Source organism: Pseudophryne corroboree, chromosome 8 (assembly GCF_028390025.1).
Source record: "Pseudophryne corroboree isolate aPseCor3 chromosome 8, aPseCor3.hap2, whole genome shotgun sequence".
In the NCBI taxonomy this organism is placed as follows: domain Eukaryota; kingdom Metazoa; phylum Chordata; class Amphibia; order Anura; family Myobatrachidae; genus Pseudophryne; species Pseudophryne corroboree.
The window spans coordinates 419,490,175-419,512,105 of NC_086451.1; positions in this window are offsets into that span (position 1 = coordinate 419,490,175).

Consider the following 21,931-nt stretch of genomic DNA (forward strand, 5'->3'; position numbering starts at 1 on the left):
TGCAACTTAAACCTGTATTGCCATGATATACAATTTTAGTCAGAACATATTTTTTAATACACAGACCCCACATACAGATTAGTTTGACCACTGATTATTGCATTTCTGAAGAAATCCCTGTGCTGGAGATGAAACGTGTTAGGATATTAATAATACAGATTTATTGACTTTTAAAGGGTCTATTTATCAAAATGATGGGGGTCATTCCGAGTTGATCACAGCTGTGCTAAATTTAGCACAGCTACGATCATGTTCCCTGACATGCGGGGGGACGCCCAGCACAGGGCTAGTCTGCCCCGCATGTCAGTCCGGCCCCCCCACCCGCACCTATACAAACGCATCGCACAGCGGCGATGCCTTTGTATTTGAGGAGTAACTCCCGGCCAGCACAGCTCCTGCGGCTGGCCGGGAGTTGTTCGTCGCTCCCGCTGGCCGCAGCGGCTGCGTGAGACATAACGCAGCCGCCGCCGCCCGCCCCCCCACGGTCCGACCACGCCAGCGTTGGCCGCACCTTTCCCCCTAAACGGTGGCTTAACGCCGCCGTTCAGCCCCCTCCCGCTCAGCGACCGCCTGTCTCAGAGGCGATCGCTGGGTAATGAAAGCTGACATGCGCCGGCGCATGCGCAATTCCGACCCGATCGCTGTGCTGTGACAAACTGCAGCGAGCGATCGGGTCGGAATGACCCCCGATATCCACATGTTTAAAACAGAATTGAGTAACAACCTTAACTTAACAAGGCAGTAAAGCATGAGAGATCAGCAATATCTCCTGGTTTGCAAGCAACCCTGCTCGCAGCAGCGGTCTCCCTAGATCTTGTTAAAAGGCTATACACCAAGCTCAGAACAGCTTAGCATCTGTAGATGGCATAGAGTCCACTATGGAAACTATTTTGCTGGAGAGGGATCATCTGATTTCTCCCTGGTGAGTGGCACGCAGTGATATTTATTCTATTATAATAGGAAATAAAAGGCAATGCAGGTTTTTACAGAAATGTGGACGGTAGTTCACTTTAGAAATACTGAAACACTTGGCCATGCAGGAATCACTGAAGTCCGGAATGTGCACATAAACAATGGATAATAACAGATAAATCACTGAAGTACAATATTCTGCTACTCAAACCAAGAGAGCAGGAACCTCTAAATGAAAGTTCCTATGGACGGCGGTGTCTTGACATCACTGCCAGTGCTTATAGAGGGAAGAGCGGACTGGTGAAGGACTTCTCATGCAGGAGTTTATTCCTGTAACTAACAACCGTAGTCTAAAGCCAGACTCAGGAACAAACCGTTGGACATGATAGAAAGAAACACAGTAACTGCATAAGTATTAACTGTACAAAAGTGCATGTTCTGAATAGAATATAATAGAAAAAACAGCGCTCAATTCTAAAACATACATTTAAATACACATGTGAACAACACAGAGCTTTTAAAGGTTCTATAACACTTCTAGGGGGTCATTCTGACCCATTTGCTCGCTGCGTTTTAACGCAGTAGAGCGAACGGGTCCCTACTGCACCAGCGCCGTAGACGTCCTAAGGCCGTAGCAGGGATGCGATCGCCTCTGCCTGATTGACAGGCAGAGGCAATCGCTGGGCAGTAGGGGGCAAAACGGCGGCGTTTGGCCGCCGTTTCGTGGGTGCGGTCCGGCCAACGCAGGTGTGGCCGGACCGAACGGGGGGCGAGCCGCAGCGGCTGCGTGACATCACACGCAGCCGCTGCGGGCCGGGGAGCAATGAGTAGCTCCAAGCCAGCACGCTAAAGCTGCACTGGCCGGGAGCTACTCTTGAAGTGCAAAGGCATCACCACTGTGCGATGCCTTTGTACTTCTGTGGGGGGGCGGCCAGACATGCGGGGTGGACTAGCCCTGTGCTGGGCGTCCCCCCGCATGTCAGGGAAGATGATCGTATCTGTGCTAAATTTAGCACAGCTAAGCTAAGATCAACTCGGAATGACCCCCATAATACTGAAAAACACAAATAGTAAAATGACATAATAACCCACATATCAATCACAGGTAAGTAAAAGGTAAAAACCGTCACGGGTAATGCAGTGCATATATTAGATAACCTTGTCTCCCCTTCTGTTGTCTATTTGTATGGGCTCAATGAATAGTCCTGTAAAAGAATAAATGCCAAGTCTGAGTTCGATCAGAAGGCCAATGATAATTGTTCAAAACGTGGATATAGTTACCGGTCCTGAGGTAATGTCAGGGTGAGTTCCAGTTAGCATTAATCCAAATGTATAGTAGCAGGATTCAGCGCATTTTGAGGAGGCCCTTTAACCATCATGCCTTGGACCGTGCACAATGAAGAAGCCACGTCATACATTGTCTAGGTAGACAATTGAGTCACACTTGTTGTCCACTGACCACAGGGGAGAAGGAAGGAACTGACGCGTTTCGCTGTCTATCGCCAGCTTTGTCAAAGGTGGCACTGCATGGTAACAGACCCCTTTTTTAAAAGGGTTGCTAATTAGAACACTGTTGGCACATGTGTAACAGTAATTGGCACACTTGTAAACAAACAGAAAAATGTAAAATCTCTTACTGGATATAAGTATGGAGGCAAACGTATACTTGAAAAGATTTTATTAAAACGAGCATTATTGCTCTTAAAAACCATTATTTATATTTTATTGATTCCGGTCATGTTCTGAATAGAGATGGTAAAATCACCCACAAGTGTTTTAGCGATTTCTGCACTTCTGCACGAACGCAGCTGCACGCATGCATGAAGACTTAAACTGCAATCGCAGTCTAATTGCCAGCAGGGGGTGGTAATGGGGTGGTGTTGCGGTGTTTTTTTGGGTGTTATCGCGGCATTGGGCGGGGCACTGTCCGGACAATGGAGGCATGTACGGACCATTTTTGGGGCAGGCCGCGGCGATTGCATGACGTCATATGCAGACGATGTGACCCAAAACATGGCGGCCCGGTGACTGCCTTCGCGGCTACCCTAAAGATGGAAGCTTTTCGCTATTTTAGTGGGGAGATGGCGTGGAAGGACCCGACATGCGGAGAGCTTTGCGCTGTGCTGGGCGGCCCCCGCATGCTAGTGGAAGGAGTTGTAGTTCTGCGAAATTTCGCAAAACTCCAACTCATGCTGAATCGGGCCCTTAGTTTGGATTCCGTTTTGGATTCCTTTTAAATCGTTAAAAATTGATTAAAAAAAAGAGAAGAAAAAAACAACAAAAATCGTTAAACACAGCTAAAATCATATAATTTGGACCCGTTTACATGCAATCCAAAACCCGGGTTAAATCCAGTCTTGATTCAACTCCGAACCACTAATTCAGGTTTGTTCGTATTTCAGGAAAACCGAACCGCACATCTCTAGTTCTGAATTGATTAAACTGAATTACCATAAACTGCTGTATGGGTTCCTAATTACAGATATACTTTGGGCCCCCATTTTCAGTACTTTGTCGCTCTCTTTTTATATTCTCATTAGGAACATTTAGCCCATGCTTATCATTTTAAACTTTACTTCAGTTATATTAAAACTCAAATGTTTGGACCCCTAAATCACCCTGTACTTTTCAGAGTGGCGTACTCAAAATCAGGGTGTAGGTGCTGGGAAGGGGGGGAGGGGGGGGGTGTGTGTGTGCAAGGGGTGGGGTGGGGGGGGGAGTAGGGAGGGAATGCATATGCACCTCGAACACCACTCTCTAGTTCCGCCATTGGGTCGGGGATAGGTTGGGGAAGTGTAAGTAGTGATAGGGTGCTGCGGTTATGGTTGTGCTGTAGTGGACAGTCAGTACCGGCTGGTGGCTGCATTACTGTGTTTCACTTTATTTCTCTGTAGTGTATTATATCTACTTTTTCATTAGGAACTAGAGAGAAATTAAATTAAGCCATGTGATTTTACTGAAATAGTGTAAAAATAAGAATTTACTTACCGATAATTCTATTTCTCGTAGTCCGTAGTGGATGCTGGGGACTCCGTCAGGACCATGGGGATTAGCGGCTCCGCAGGAGACAGGGCACAAAAGTAAAAGCTTTAGGATCAGGTGGTGTGCACTGGCTCCTCCCCCTATGACCCTCCTCCAAGCCTCAGTTAGGATACTGTGCCCGGACGAGCGTACACAATAAGGAAGGATTTTGAATCCCGGGTAAGACTCATACCAGCCACACCAATCACACTGTACCACCTGTGATCTGAACCCAGTTAACAGCATGATAACAGCGGAGCATCTGAAAAGATGGCTCACAACAATAATAACCCGATTTTTGTAACAATAACTATGTACAAGTATTGCAGACAATCCGCACTTGGGATGGGCGCTTAGCATCCACTACGGACTACGAGAAATAGAATTATCGGTAAGTAAATTCTTATTTTCTCTGACGTCCTAAGTGGATGCTGGGGACTCCATCAGGACCATGGGGATTATACCAAAGCTCCCAAACGGGCGGGAGAGTGCGGATGACTCTGCAGCACCGAATGAGAGAACTCCAGGTCCTCCTCAGTCAGGGTGTGCCCCTGACCAAGTATCAGCTCGGCAAAGTTGTAAAGCCGAGACCCCTCGGGCAGCCGCCCAAGATGAGCCCACCTTCCTTGTGGAATGGGCATTTACATATTTTGGCTGTGGCAGGCCTGCCACAGAATGTGCAAGCTGAATTGTACTACACATCCAACTAGCAATCGTCTGCTTAGAAGCAAGAGCACCCAGTTTGTTGGGTGCATACAGGATAACAGCAAGTCAGTTTTCCTGACTCCAGCCGTCCTGGAAACTATATTTTCAGGGCCCTGACAACATCTAGCAACTTGGAGTCCTCCAAGTCCCTAGTAGCCGCAGGTACCACAATAAGCTGGTTCGGGTGAAACACTGACACCACCTTAGGGAGAAACTGGGGATGAGTCCGCAGCTCTGCCCTGTCCGAATGGACAATCAGATATGGGCTTTTTTGAGACAAAAGCCGCCAATTCTGACACTCGCCTGGCCGAGGCCAGGGCCAACAGCATGGTCACTTTCCCTGTGAGATATTTCAAATCCACAGATTTGAGCGGTTTAAACCAATGTGATTTTAGGAATCCCAGAACTACGTTGAGATCCCACAGTGCCACTGGAGGCACAAAAGGGGGTTGTATATGCAGTACTCCCTTGACAAACTTCTGGACTTCAGGAACTGAAGCCAATTCTTTCTGGAAGAAAATCGACAGGGCCGAAATTTGAACCTTAATGGACCCCAATTTGAGGCCCATAGACACTCCTGTTTGCAGGAAATGCAGGAAACGACCGAGTTGAAATTTCTTCATGGGGCCTTCCTGGCCTCACACCACGCAACATATTTTCGCCACATGTGGTGATAATGTTGTGCGGTCACCTCCTTCCTGGCTTTGACCAGGGTAGGAATGACCTCTTCCGGAATGCCTTTTTCCCTTAGGATCCGGCGTTCAACCGCCATGCCGTCAAACGCAGCCGCGGTAAGTCTTGGAACAGACATGGTACTTGCTGAAGCAAGTCCCTTCTTAGCGGCAGAGGCCATGAGTCCTCTGTGAGCATCTCTTGAAGTTCCGGGTACCAAGTCCTTCTTGGCCAATCCGGAGCCACGAGTATAGTTCTTACTCCTCTACGTCTTATAATTCTCAATACCTTGGGTATGAGAAGCAGAGGAGGGAAGACATACACCGACTGGTACACCCACGGTGTTACCAGAACGTCCACAGCTATTGCCTGAGGGTCTTTTGACCTGGCGCAATACTTGTCCAGTTTTTTTTTCAGGCGGGACGCCATCATGTCCACCTTTGGTCTTTTCCAACGGTTCACAATCATGTGGAAGACTTCCCGATGAAGTCCCCACTCTCCCGGGTGGAGGTTGTGCCTGCTGAGGAAGTCTGCTTCCCAGTTGTCCACTCCCGGAATGAACACTGCTGACAGTGCTATCACATGATTTTCCGCCCAGCGAAAAATCCTTGCAGTTTCTGCCATTGCCCTCCTGCTTCTTGTGCCGCCCTGTCTGTTTACGTGGGCGACTGCCGTGATGTTGTCCCACTGGATCAATACCGGCTGACCTTGAAGCAGAGGTCTTGCTAAGCTTAGAGCATTGTAAATTGCCCTTAGCTCCAGTATATTTATGTGGAGAAAAATCTCCAGACTTGATCACACTCCCTGGAAATTTTTTCCCTGTGTGACTGCTCCCCAGCCTCTCAGGCTGGCCTCCGTGGTCACCAGCATCCAATCCTGAATGCCGAATCTGCGGCCCTCTAGAAGATGAGCACTCTGTAACCACCACAGGAGAGACACCCTTGTCCTTGGAGATAGGGTTATCCGCTGATGCATCTGAAAATGCGATCCGGACCATTTGTCCAGCAGATCCCACTGAAAAGTTCTTGCGTGGAATCTGCCGAATGGAATCGCTTCGTAATAAGCCACCATTTTTCCCAGGACTCTTGTGCAATGATGCACTGACACTTTTCCTGGTTTTAGGAGGTTCCTGACTAGCTCGGATAACTCCCTGGCTTTCTCCTCCGGGAGAAACACCTTTTTTTTGGACTGTGTCCAGAACCATCCCTAGGAACAGCAGACGTGTCGTCGGAATCGGCTGCGATTTTGGATATTTAGAATCCACCCGTGCTGTCGTAGAACTACTTGAGATAGTGCTACTCCGACTTCCAACTGTTCTCTGGACCTTGCCCTTATCAGGAGATCGTCCAAGTAAGGGATAATTAAGACGCCTTTTCTTTGAAGAAGAATCATCATTTCGGCCATTACTTTGGTAAAGACCCGGGGTGCCGTGGACAATCCAAACGGCAGCGTCTGAAACTGATAGTGACAGTTCCGTACCACGAACCTGAGGTACCCTTGGTGAGAAGGGCAATTTGGGACATGGAGGTAAACATCCTTGATGTCCAGGGACACCATTTAGTCCCCTTCTTCCTGGTTCGCTATCACTGCTCTGAGTGACTCCATCTTGATTTGAACCTTTGTATGTAAGTGTTCAAAGATTTCCCATTTAGAATAGGTCTCACCGAGCCGTCTGGCTTCAGTACCACAATATAGTGTGGAATAATACCCCTTTCCTTGTTGTAGGAGGGGTACTTTGATTATCACCTGCTGGGAATACAGCTTGTGAATTGTTTCCAATACTGCCTCCCTGTCGGAGGAAGACGTTGGTAAAGCAGACATCAGGAGCCTGCGAGGGGGAGACGTCTCGAATCTCCAGTCTGTACCCCTGGGATACTACTTGTAGGATCCAGGGGTCCACTTGCGAGTGAGCCCACTACGCGCTGAAACTCTTGAGACGACCCCCCACCGCACTTGAGTCCGCTTGTACGGCCCCAGCGTCATGCTGAGGACTTGGCAGAAGCTGTGGAGGGCTTCTGTTCCTGGGAATGGGCTGCCTGCTGCAGTCTTCTTCCCTTTCCTCTATCCCTGGGCAGATATGACTGGCCTTTTGCCTGCTTGCCCTTATGGGGACGAAAGGACTGAGGCTGAAAAGACGGTGTCTTTTTCTGCTGAGATGTGATTTGGGGTAAAAAAGGTGGATTTTCCAGCTGTTGCCGAGGCCACCAGGTCCGATGGACCGAGCCCAAATAACTCCTCCCCTTTATACGGCAATACTTCCATGTGCCGTTTGGAATCTGCATCACCTGACCACTGTCGTGTCCATAAACATCTTCTGGCAGATATGGACATCGCACTTACTCTTGATGCCAGAGTGCAAATATCCCTCTGTGCATCTCGCATATATAGAAATGCATCCTTTAAATGCTCTATAGCAGGGGTGTCAAAGACAAGGCCCGCGGGCCGAATCCGGCCCGCCAGACCTCGTCTGATGGCCCGCGGTGCCGCCGCCATGAAACCCCCTTCTCCCGAGTGCCCAGCTCGGGGGGGGGGCGGGGTTTCGCGGAATGACGCGATTGCGTCGTGACGTCACGGCGCAAACGCGTCATTCAACGAAACCCCGTCGGAGGAGGGAGAAGAAGGGAGCCGCGCAGACGAGGAGGGAGAGGCGGCTGAAGAGCGGCGAGAACCGCTTCAAATGTAAGTCAGCCCCTCTCCCTTCCTCTCTTTCTCTCTCTCTCCCTCCTTCCACCACCTGCCGCTATGTGTAAAATGGGGACCTGTGCCTGCCACAATGTGTAAAATGGGGACCTGTGCCTGCCATAATGTGTAAAATGGGGACCTGTGCCAATGTGTAAAATGGGGACCTGTGCCTGCCACAATGTGTAAAATGGGGACCTGTGCCAATGTGTAAAATGGGGACCTGTGCCTGCCACAATGTGTAAAATGGGGACCTGTGCCTGCCACAATGTGTAAAATGGGGACCTGTGCCAATGTGTAAAATGGGGACCTGTGCCTGCCACAATGTGTAAAATGGGGACCTGTGCCAATGTGTAAAATGGGGACCTGTGCCTGCCACAATGTGTAAAATGGGGACCTGTGCCTGCCACAATGTGTAAAATGGGGACCTGTGCCAATGTGTAAAATGGGGACCTGTGCCTGCCACAATGTGTAAAATGGGGACCTGTGCCAATGTGTAAAATGGGGACCTGTGCCTGCCACAATGTGTAAAATGGGGACCTGTACCTGCCGCTATGTGTAAAATGGGGACCTGTGCCTGCCACAATGTGTAAAATGGGGACCTGTACCTGCCGCAATGTGTAAAATGGGGACCTGTGCACTATAAAAGGGGGCACATGGCTGGGCACTATAAAAGGGGGCACATGGCTGGGCACTTTAAAAGGGGGCAGATGGCTGGGCACATATAAGGCAGGTGGAGCGGTAAATTTTGGATATACTGACCTACAGATACAACCGGCCCTTTGATGGGGACCAAACTGCTGATGCGGCCCCCGATGAATTTGAGTTTGACACCCCTGCTCTATAGTCAATAAAATACTGTCCCTGTCAAGGGTATCAATATTTTCAGTCAGGGAATCCGACCAAGCCACCCCAGCGCTGCACATCCAGGCTGAGGCGATCGCTGGTCGCAGTATAACACCAGTATGTGTGTATATACCTTTTTAGGATATTTTCCAGCCTCTCAGCTGGCTCCTTGAGGGCGGCCCTATCTGGAGACGGTACCGCCACTTGTTTTGATAAGCGTGTGAGCGCCTTATCCACCCTAAAGGGTGTTTCCCAACGCGCCCTAACTTCTGGCGGGAAAGGATATACCGCCAATAATTTTCTATCGGGGGAAACCCACGCATCATCACACACTTCATTTAATTTATCTGATTCAGGAAAAACTACAGGTAGTTTTTTCACACCCCACATAATACCCTTCTTGTGGTACTTGTAGTATCAGAAATATGTAACACCTCCTTCATTGCCCTTAACATGTAACGTGTGGCCCTAAAGGAAAATACGTTTGTTTCTTCACCGTCGACACTGGAGTCAGTGTCCGTGTCTGTGTCGACCGACTGAGGTAAATGAGCGTTTTACAGCCCCTGACGGTGTTTGAGACGCCTGGACAGGTACTAATTTGTTTGCCGGCCGTCTCATGTCGTCAACCGACCTTGCAGCGTGTTGACATTATCACGTAATTCCTTAAATAAGCCATCCATTCCGGTGTCGACTCCCTAGAGAGTGACATCACCATTTCAGGCAATTGCTCCGCCTCCTCACCAACATCGTCCTCATACATGTCGACACACACGTACCGACACACAGCACACACACAGGGAATGCTCTGATAGAGGACAGGACCCCACTAGCCCTTTGGGGAGACAGAGGGAGAGTTTGCCAGCACACACCAAAAACGCTATAATTATACAGGGACAACCTTTATATAAGTGTTTTTCCCTTATAGCATTTTAATATATATATACATATCGCCAAATAAGTGCCCCCCCTCTCTGTTTTAACCCTGTTTCTGTAGTGCAGTGCAGGGGAGAGCCTGGGAGCCTTCCCACCAGCATTTCTGTGAGGGAAAATGGCGCTGTGTGCTGAGGAGAATAGGCCCCGCCCCCTTTTCGGCGGGCTTCTTCTCCCGTTTTTCTTAGACCTGGCAGGGGTTAAATACATCCATATAGCCCCCAGGGGCTATATGTGATGTATTTTTAGCCAGAATAAGGTACTATCATTGCTGCCCAGGGCGCCCCCCACCAGCGCCCTGCACCCTCAGTGACCGCTGCTATGAAGTGTGCTGACAACAATGGCGCACAGCTGCAGTGCTGTGCGCTACCTTATGAAGACTGAAGAGTCTTCTGCCGCCGTTTCTGGACCTTCACTTTTCGGCATCTGCAAGGGGGGTCGGCGGCGCGGCTCCGGGACGAACCCCAGGGTGAGACCTGTGTTCCGACTCCCTCTGGAGCTAATGGTGTCCAGTAGCCTAAGAAGCCAATCCATCCTGCATGCAGGTGAGTTCACTTCTCTCCCCTAAGTCCCTCGTTGCAGTGAGCCTGTTGCCAGCAGGACTCACTGAAAATAAAAAACCTAACAAACTTTTACTCTAAGCAGCTCTTTAGGAGAGCCACCTAGATTGCACCCTTCTCGGCCGGGCACAAAAATCTAACTGAGGCTTGGAGGAGGGTCATAGGGGGAGGAGCCAGTGCACACCACCTGATCCTAAAGCTTTTACTTTTGTGCCCTGTCTCCTGCGGAGCCGCTAATTCCCATGGTCCTGACGGAGTCCCCAGCATCCACTTAGGACGTCAGAGAAATACTGATAGACACGCTCAAAAGGCGGTTCTAGAGGCACACGCCTATGCTTGCACCTCACTGGCCCTATTCTCTATCTACCCCTCTCCCTCATTCCTCCATGTGTCTCTTTCTCACATTTCACATGCCAGATTATCATCTCGATCCTCATGTCTCCCTGTATTGCACTGTCCTAATGGGTTACATACATTCAACATCCTGGCTGTCGGGATCCTGGCTGCCGAAATCCCAACACCGTAATCCAGACACAATCGGAACACAGGCATCCAGAAAACATAAGGATCCCGACGCCAGAATCCCGACAGCCAGGATTGCAAGTTTAGCTGGGAGGTTAGGTTAGGCTGTGGTGGGGGGTGGGGGGGGAGTTAGCTTCAGCCACCTCCTGGCGAGATAGGGTTAGGCTGCAGGGGTTGGGAGGTTGGGGATAGGTGGAAGACAGTGTGGGTTAGGGTTAGGAAGCACTGAGGGAGGGTTAGATTTCGGTACTAAGGTTGGAGGGTTATGCTGCAGAGTGTGCGGGGTTAGGTTTGGGCACTAACCAGGGAGGTTAGGGTTAAGCACCATACACATGGGGAGAGATGTGTGCTGAGCCATCTATCAGTGACCGCTCAGCACCCATCTCTCTCCCCGCTCAGCACAGTGCGATGTGTGAATGCAGGCCAATCTTGCACAGGCGATAGTGCCGCGCGGGGCCGTGCATCGTAATCACTGTGGGGCATACACACAAGAGATCTGTGCTTAAGTTCTAAACAATCTAGTCAGATTACTTAGAATTTCAGCACGGATCTCTCCGCAGTGCTCGTGCAGTCCTCGTCTAGAAGCAGGCTCTTAAAACAGTAATATTAATAAAATTGTCTAACGTCTAGAGCATAGTTTCTCAAACTCGGTCCTCAGGACCCCACACAGTGCATGTTTTGCAGGTAACCCAGCAAGTGCACAGGTGTATTAATTACTCACTGACACAGTTTAAAAGGTCCGCAGGTGGAGCTAATTATCTCACTTGTGATTCTGTGAGGAGACCTGCAAAACATGTACTGTGTGGGGTCCTGAGGACCGAGTTTGAGAACCTGTGGTCTAGAGAAATGAACTATATATATCTGGAGTCCCTCCCACTGTCCCTACAGTAAAATACTTGGGTCAATACCTCAGTGGGAGGGACTCCAGATATATATAGTTCATTTCTCTAGACCAGGCATTCCCAACCACGGTCCTCAAGGCACACCAACAGTGCAGGTTTTAGTGATATCCAGGCTTCAGCACAGGTGACTTAATTAGTAGCTCAGTTATTTTGATTTAACCATCTGTGCTGCAGCCTGGATATCACTAAAACCTGCACTGTTGGTGTGCCTTGAGGACCGTGGTTGGGAATGCCTGCTCTAGACGTTAGATGATTTTATTAATATTACTGTGTTTAGAGCCTGCTTCTAGAAGAGCATTGCACGTAGGTACTGTATTGTTAAAGCTGATTAACTTTCAGGAAGAAAAGCAATACCTTAAAAATATATATCTGTTCAGGCCGCTGCGATCGCTTAGCGCGTGTGTGTGTGTAAAACCCCTAACGGATGCCTACACGTTGCGTAAGCACGCCGTCACGTTGTAAGCGCAGAGTAGCTACACGTGAGGTGGAATACACTTTATAACCCCTAGCAGGAAAGGAATACGACACCAGTTGTATTTAAAATGTTGGGATCCAACCCACCAACAACTATTTACTCAAAAGGGGGTTACAACAATAATACAATTACATAAGAGAAGAGGCTACAATCAATGGGTACGTATGTTTGTTCGCCAGCGCCACACAGTTCCAGTCCTCAGTCAATCTGGAAAGATGACCTTCAGAGAATGTGTCTGACCGGCCAGGCAGCGTGGCTTTTATACATTAGTCCAAATCATGAAACAATGGAATCTGTAATCTCTTCACCCATAGGTCAAAGGGCTGGTCATTTACAGTACAGGAGGGGTCATAGGTCAGTTTGAATAGGTGGGCGATGCCTGGTCCAAGTGCACTTGCAGGTGTTCTCCACTGGGTTCCCGCCGAATATCAAGAGTACAGTAAATACAGTGTAATATTAATATTCTGTTCCGGCGCATAGATATGCGCAGGAGCGTGCTACCTTCTGCAAACTGCTACCGGAATATTGCTCTTAAAATACTGTTCAGCTGGTTACCAAACACCACCTCCTAACCTAATTCTGTCCCCTCATATCCTGTAAAGCCGAATCCCTCTGTTGTTGCGCCTTTTAAATAAATGAAACTTGCTAGTGTGGTGCATATAGACTATGTGTAAATTATGTGCTATGTGAATTAAGTATGAGATATGTCTTTGTGGCTTTTCCATGCAAATGCATATGCTACCGTAATTACTCATACCATGCGCTAACATGCACGACCGCGTGGCCGATTATATGTAACTTGCAAGTATGCGCACGCACGGCAGCACAAGCACGTGCACGGAGGCCACTTGTGTGGAGTTTGTATGTGATGTGTGTGACAATAATATTTTCGACTTTGACAGTGCACCCTTTGGCAGTCAACAATAACTGCCACACCTTAATAGTAAACTGAAAATATTTACATGTACATTACAGTATATCCAAGAATTCAAATAAATATATATATATATATATATATATATCCGGGGAAGATTTGTAGGTGAAAAATGTATATCCTAATGGGACAGAAAAAGCATGTATGTATGAATTAATGTCTGAGGGGCATGTATCATCGTGCCGTATATGTACTAAGCAAGCTTCGAGGTATTGTGAAGTATACATTAACTCCTTCTCATCCCATATTAAGGGTCTGTAAATGGGCAAACAAACACTATCAAGCTCTTTCTAGGCAAAGGCCATTAGCCCTCAACTTTTCGACTTCTTATACTAACAAATGGGGGGCACATTTATCTGATGATAGATGGAGGGGAAACGTATGTGTGTGCTACTACATGTAGATATAATTTATCGACTATGTGTGCCATTACTGAAGATTGCAGAGATGAGGGTAAGACGCATAAAAATACATTCACAGAAATTTGGGTGTGGTTGATGTCTTTTCCGGTCGGTTGTTTCTGAGTAGAGGGGGAAACAGAGAGAAATGGTGAAAGAAACAGGCCATGAAATTCATTTGCAATCCTTATCATAACACTGTTTCTACAGATGGGTCATAAATCAAATCCGCTGCTGTAACAACGCCCTCGCTCCTTAGACTCATCAAATTTGTGCTGTGCTTGCGCCGCGTCAGAATTCGAACACACCTGAATATCAAACCAATAATTATGTCGACACCCAGGATACAAAGGACCATCCTGTGTTGGACCAGCTCCTTCTTGTAGGCTTGTAACTCCCTGCCCGTATACCTGAAGGTGTCATCATACATCTCGGTGATATTATCTATCAAGTTTGCTAGAGCATAGATATACCTATAATTTATAGTTCCTCTGGCAGTACGGGTGATGTCTAATGCGAGAAGAACTTGAATCCCGGTGGATTCATGAATCAAATCAGAGGCTGCGTGCTCTGCCCTAGTATCTATGAGGTGTTTCTTGATGATGTGTTCATAATGGGTATGAGTATAAGGAGTCTGAGCGTTGCGGTGAATGTCTTTCATTTTGTCATGTGCTATGGTCATGACCTCTGGTAGTACTCTCCCAATATAACACAACCCTTCGGAGCTCGGAGTAAGCCACTTGTACGCTTTCCTTCCACATATAAAGTAGGCATCGTCTGAGAGAACATAAGGGACAAAATGCAACAACACCATATCACATATCTTCCTGATAAAGAAACCGGTCCCTAGTTCTCTCATTTGCTCAGTACAAGTATCGGGCTGGATGATATTGGCACAATACCCCTGCGATACTTTTCCAGCCCACATGGTTTTCATTCCACGTGTATACCTATACCGAAAGTACCTCCCACTTGTGGCTATCTTACGTACAAGTTCAGAGTTGATAGGTACATTATCAGCTCTATGTGAAAAGGTCATTGTCTGGTTATTCCAAGTCACTTCCCAATTTCCTGGTTTCCAGAAATTGGACACATTAAAACATAACAGAGACCTATCTACATGGTACTGGTGGAGCTTCAAGCTAGGGGCCTAGATATATTGAATTTCTTGTCCACCGGTCTCCCACCCCGTAATTCGAGTACCTCATCTATCGTTAAAGGATGTGGCACTAATCTCGACTTACTCTGTCCTTGAGGTACTTGTGAGCACACCCAGCATTCCGTTTGGTTTAAGACCGTACCCATTAATGAGTGGTAATCACTCAAAGGATGTCGGGCAATGTCAATATTACTGTTTGACTGACATCTCTGGATGCACCCATCTTCGACTATGTTTTCGCAATTTCTACATATACAATATTCATCAGACAATAACCCTTCACATTGTCTCCGAGCTCCGTGACTACCAGACCTCTTACTGATACCAGCCTTTACTCGAGTGATATGCCGCTCCTGTGGTCCTACAAATCCGTACTCTCCAACAGAACCCATTCCCGATCCTTGCTCAACGTCTCTGGGACCCTCACAAAAACAGATAGTCCTGATCAAAAACAGAGTCACCAGAAAAAGCCGAAACACAGGCCCTCATTCCGAGTTGTTCGCTCGCTAGCTGCTTTTTGCATCATTGCACACGCTAGGCCGCCGCCCTCTGGGAGTGTATCTTAGCATAGCAGAATAGCAAACGAAAGATTAGCAAAACTGCTACTAAATAATTCTTAGCAGTTTCTGAGTAGCTCCGGACCTACTCACAGATTGCGATCAGCTCAGTCCGTTTAGTTCCTGGTTTGACGTCACAAACACGCCCTGCGTTTGGCCAGCCACTCCCCCGTTTCTCCAGACACTCCCGCGTTTTTCCCTGACACGCCTGCGTTTTTTTGCAAACGCCGGGAAAGCGCTGAGTTGCCGCCCAGAAACACCCCTTTCCTGTCAATCATTTACCGAACAGCAGTGCGACTGAAAAGCGCAGCAGAAGCCACAGCAAAACTGCTAAGTTTTGTGTTAAATAATTAAGTGCATGCGCCCTGCGTGCCTTGCACATGCGCAATTTGCAACAAATCGCAGCATAGCGAAAATCGGCAACGAGCGAACAACTCGGAATGACCCCCACAGTCTCTTGATGTGGGTCCATTTCGTTACGGAACAAAAATAGGAAGAGAGAAAAAGAAAAATAGTGGGGGGGGGGGGGATACCATATCTGCACACAAATTCCTGCACAATTTTCATTTCAGTGAACACAGCAGTATTTGTGGCATCGGGGAATGCTTCTACCCAGTTGTAAAAGACATCTGTACATACTAACACATACTTTAAATTCCTACAGGGTGGTAACTGTATGGAGTCGATTTGTATTACCTGGAAAGGTCCGTCTGTAGAAGGGATATGGGATGGCTCCGTTGGTATTGCCTTACCAATATTCCTCCTCAAGCAAGTAAGACATGTCATTGCTTTTTTACTTGCATGAGAAGAGAACCCTGGTGCACTCCATTAGGCTCTTACCAGTTTGCACATACCTTCCTTGCCCAGATGAGTCAGACCGCGTGCCGCCTCAGCTGGGCTTGGGAGACATGCCCTGGGGGCCACTGGCTTACCATGTCCATCTATCCAAAGTACTGAGGACTCCTGACCATATCTCTTCGCCTTCCAGACTGCCCTCTTCTGTAGGGAACACACATTTTGCATTTCAATTAACTGTTGCATGTTAACCGTGTTGTGTATTTGTTGTGTGGAGTAAAACATCTCTAGAAGAGAGAAAAAATGGGGGGGGGGGGGGGGGGGGATAGAAAAAAAGAAAAATGTCAGGTTTGCATTCACCAACAGGCTGTCACACCCTCATGCATATCAGTGCAGGTACACAATCTCCCTTCACCAGTATTCCCATTATCCACCCTTTGTGCATGACAAGGGCCCACTGCAGTAATACTGGTGCCATTGTGCTGGTGAGATATACTGGATTCGGGCAGCACTCTGAATCTCTGATAAGGCATGTGGTGTATGACTTATAATCGGGTCCATGTATTGTACCCTCCTGTAGGTGAACGCAAGCGATGAGAAAGAGACTTTGGAGAAAAACCACATATGAGTTGGTATTAGATAAGTTTTCAGAGGTAAAGAGAATTTTATAAAAATGACAACTGGATTGGGCACTACGGGGAATGACTCTCTACGTGGTCTACTCCCCTTAAAAATCTGTGTTTGTTGTATCACTACTGGGAATATCCCAGCCATCAATCCAGTGTCCTGTCCATCCTAAGTTCATAGGGAACCCGGTATCTGTGAGATAATTTCCTCTACCTGTGATGGACATGAATCTAGAACAGTGAAATGCAATGTTAGTCTTTGTGGGTGTCTAACATACTATGTACTTCCTGAGCGAGAGCACACTATATGTATATCATAGTTAACAAAGTGTCTGTTACGTTAGTCAGGGGCTATTTCTGATAGGGAAAGAAGTAAAGGTTTAGCATCATAGAGGCCCCATCTTAACCTCAGCAAGTTTTGTCAAAGGGTGACGTTGCATTTATTTTGTTCTTCCCATTAGCCGAATCTGTGTTTTCTATATGGCTTTTGAATCCTTATTATATGTCCCTTGGTCCCGTCTATGTGTTTAATAAGGTGGCTCGTGTTCTTTGTCTAGGGGGTCTATATACGATATGTGTCCCGCTACTTCTACAATCCCTGGTGAAATGCCCTTCCCTTTTGCAAAGATAACATATTATTGTCCTTGACTTACCATCAGGGCTCTGGGGTTTAGGCTGATGGGACTTCCCTGTATGTGCCTGTATACTTACAGTCCTCAACCTCTCCTCCTGTTGTTCTCTGCATCTGGAGATATTTTTGGGATGTTCAATAGCGCACTCCCTGAGATTGGCTACTGTGACCTTTCTCCAATTAGGCAAAGAAGTCTGCACCCTGACCCTCAATGCCTTATTGAGCCCATCCATTAGAACAGAGACAGCCACCTCCCTGTAATTCGCATCGTTCCCTATGTCCGATACCCCAGTGTATCTAGCCATTACTTGCAAAGCCCTATGGAAATATTCAGATGTCATTTTATTTTCTCTCTGTTTTATGGAGAAAATTTTGCTCCACTTAATAGCAGTGGGGAAATACAATCCTAGTTGTATGTTAATTCGTTCCACGTTCTCCTAATTGTGTTCTTCAGTCAGAGGATCGTCTGACTCTATCTTACAATCCGTGATAAATTTCTGGGTGTCAATATTAGGGGGCAGGCACGCATTCAATAGTGTCCGCAAATCTTTGTTTGCAGGTTCATGGGCATTACCCAGATCCTTGATATACAGTACTTCTGACATCTGGCTAAATGTCTCCGGGAATCGGGTAATTCTGAAATGATTGACCGCAGTTCTGATCTAGTCCACGGGCAATACATTGCATTATTCCTGTTGAGAGTTACTCCCTGACCATTGGTCCTCCCATTGGGAGTTGCTATTTCCAAGACAGGATGTAACCCAACCCAACCATTCCATTCCTAATTTGCGCACTGTGAGGTGTTATTGTCTCTGTGTAATGAACAGTCTCACACTTACCGGTGGCTGTGATCTCACCAGTCCTTTCAGTGGGAGACACCGTCACCGTTCTTGTTGGTTGGGCCGAGCCCACCTGAGTTTCCTGCAAGGTGACTGTCTGGATGAGGGCTGAGAGTGAGATGGATCCGTCATTTTCCTCTGACCTATGACCTTGGAGAGAACTTAGGACAGGGTATAATATACATGGGTTAGGGTTAATACATTTTACATGACTGTCCCCATCATTTGCCAATGCACCATTGCTTTCAGCCATTTTCTCCCCTTCAACATGTGTCGGTAATGGTGTGCTCGTACTCACATTCCTGTCAGGTTTGGAACTGTTTGTGCGATCCAGTTCCCTTTGCACCTCCCCCTCTCGTTGCCATATTTTTAAACAGTCATTATGTCTGATCCTCTGTTGTCTAGATTCGATCAAACATATTCTAATACCTACATTCTGCAGTACCTCTGGTTCAAAGCTACCCACCCTAGGGAATGATGACCTATCTGCAGCAGTCATACGTACCCACTCATCGCAATAAGCCTCCGCGTGTGGACAATATTTCCCACACATTATAAACCAAGCTGACCCCCTGGGCCGCAGCTCTCCAGCCTGAACCCTGGCTTCTGAACGTCTCTCACTTGAGCAACTGGCTTCCATTGTGGGTCCTCTACCACAAACACCAAAATACACAATGCAAGCAGACGGTGAAAGTTCTCAGAGCGCGCTTCACCCGCTCTCGCCCACGCTGGCCAGTACAACGATACACTGTCGATAGTGGATTGCGATGTACTCAACTTAGGACTCCTATCAGACCTTACAGCACCGCAATTTCTTTCGGTGGAGGTTATGTTGGAATATTTTCCTGAGAGAGGCAGCAAAAAAATTCCTTTTCGGTATCTTTCCGCTGGAATTTTTGTAGGGTGAAAAACATAAAACTTCAATAACTATTGCTCACCCTTTCCAATGGACTTCCACCAGGGAGATTTCCTAACGTAATCAGCGAAAAACCCCTTGTTTACACAATCACGTCTGCATATGCTTTCCACAGCGCATATGACACAATAGTATCACGTTGTGCTGTGTAGAACACACGGACGTGCGGTTCAATCGCACGGCCTATAGATATTTGTTATCTATATGCCTTACGATCGCAGGAGTCGAATTTACAAGCTGCGCTCTTCAGCCGGAGCGTAACACAAAACCTTAACTTCAATTCACAATCTATACTCTATCACGCTTCTGTGCAAGTCTCCTCACGACTTGCGTACTTCTCTATACATTCACGTGAGGCAGCGGGCCTCACGCCACCGAGCCTCTACTAACTCCGTGTTTCCACGGGACCCCAATTTCCGGGGTTCAACTCCAGTCACTCTTACTTTCAGCTCACACAAATACACAATGTTTTTCTGTACAGAAAAATATCACTCCCTTTGGCTACTTTACCCAGAGGAAGTACAGTTTAAACAAAATATCATGGTAATCTGCTTTTGAAATCGGATAGTTATCTGCTACAGTATTAAATGTATACTATCCCACCTTAAATTGAACAGCTATAGTGTGGTTACACCTTGCGCCCGCGACTCTATGCAACCTTGTGTAAACACGCGACCGTGCGTGCCTCTACACCACGTGTGCAACCTTTGCGCCACGTGCACGCTTCTGTATGCTGTCCTCACGTTCCGTACCACGTGTACAAACGTGCGTTCGCAATTCAATAAACCACACAATCTCAATAAATGTGAGCAATAAAACTACTATTACTCACTAACACAACACACACTTGTTCCGTACGCTCGCCGGAAGTCACCCACACGGGGCAATCTCCTTTTGAGTGTAAACCTAAACGTTTTAGGCCGGAAACTGCGTTTCGTGTTTTACAATTATTCCCGTAACACACTATCAAATATATATATATATATATATATATAGCAAACAAATATATATTGCAAACAAATGTATCCAATTTACACAGATCTATAATGACTGTTAACCTATGGCAACAATATGTAAGAGAGCATGCAAAGTATCAGTATGCTTTGTGTACGCTTTTCGCGCCAAAAATTTACACACAGATTTTACACAGCTTTTGTATTGTGTCCTTTGGGTTACACCAGCACCTCTTTAGACTAAACAGAACAGACGTGATCTAACAGCACAAACTGGTTTTAACACAATGCAAGGTTATTTAACATGCGTCTCCACCCTTTGCTGATAGACCAAAGTCTGTTATGGCCTGTAAGTCTGTGAGTGTGAGATGAACCGGACAGAGCCCCCAATTGTTAAAGCTGATTAATTTTCAGGAAGAAAAGCAATACCTTAAATATATATCTGTTCAGACCGCTGCGACCGCTAAGTGTGTGTGTAAAACCCCTAACGGATGCGTACGCGTTGCGTAAGCACGCCATCACATTGTAAGCACAGAGTAGCTACACGTGAGGCAGAATACACTTTATAACGCCAAGCAGGAAAGGAATATGACACCAATTGTATTTAAAATGAGGGGATCCAACCCACCAACAACTATTTACTCAAAAGGGGGTTACAACAATAATACAATTACATAAGAGAAGAGGCTACAATAAATGGATACATACGTTTGTTCGCCAGCGCCACCCGGTTCCGGTCCCCAGTCAATCTGGGAAGATGACCTTCAGAGAATGTGTTTGACCGGGCAGGCAGCGTGACTTTTATACATTAGTCCAAATCATGAAACAATGGAATCTGTAATCTCTTCACCCATAGGTCAAAGGGCTGGTCATTTACAGTACAGGAGGGGTCACAGGTCGGTTTGAATAGGTGGGCGATGCCTGGTCCAAGTGCACTTGCAGGTGTTCTCCACTGGGTTCCCGCCGAATATCAAGAGTACAGTAAATACAGTGTAATATTAATATTCTGTTCCTGCGCATAGATATGCGCAGGAGCGTGCTACCTTCTGCAAACTGCTACCGGAATATTGCTCTTAAAATACTGTACAGCTGGATATCAAACACCACCTCCTAACCTAATTCTGTCCCCTCATATCCTGTAAAGTCGAATCCCTCTGTTGTACCTTTTAAACAAATGAAACTCGCCGGTGTGGTGCGTGCAGACTATGGCCCTCATTCCGAGTTGTTTGCTCGCAAGCTGCTTTTAGCAGCATTGCACACGCTAAGCCACCGCCTACTGGGAGTGAATCTTAGCTTAGCAAAATTGCGAACGAAAGATTCTCTAAATTGCGAATAGAAATTTCTTTGCAGTTTCTGAGTAGCTCGATACTTACACTGCCACTGCGATCAGTTCAGTCAGTTTCATTCCTGGTTTGACGTCACAAACACACCCAGCGTTCGCCCAAACACTCCCCTGTTTCTCCAGCCACTCCCGCGTTTTTCCCAGAAACGGTAGCGTTTTTTCACACACACCCATAAAACGGCCAGTTTCCGCCCAGAAACACCCACTTCCTGTCAATCACACTACGATCACCAGAACGAAGAAAAAACCTTGTAATGCCGTGAGTAAAATACCAAACTTCTTAGCAAATTTACTTGGCGCAGTCGCAGTGCGAACATTGCGCATGCGCAATTAGCGGAAAATCGCTGCGATGCGAAGAAAATTACAGAGCGAACAACTCAGAATGAGGGCCTATGTGTAAATTATGTGCTATGAGAATTAAGTATGAGATATGTCTTTGTGGCTTTTCCATGCGAATGCATATGCTACCATAATTACTCATACCATGCACTAACACGCACAACCGCGTGGCCGATTATATGTAACTTGCGAGTATGCGCACACACGGCAGCACAAGC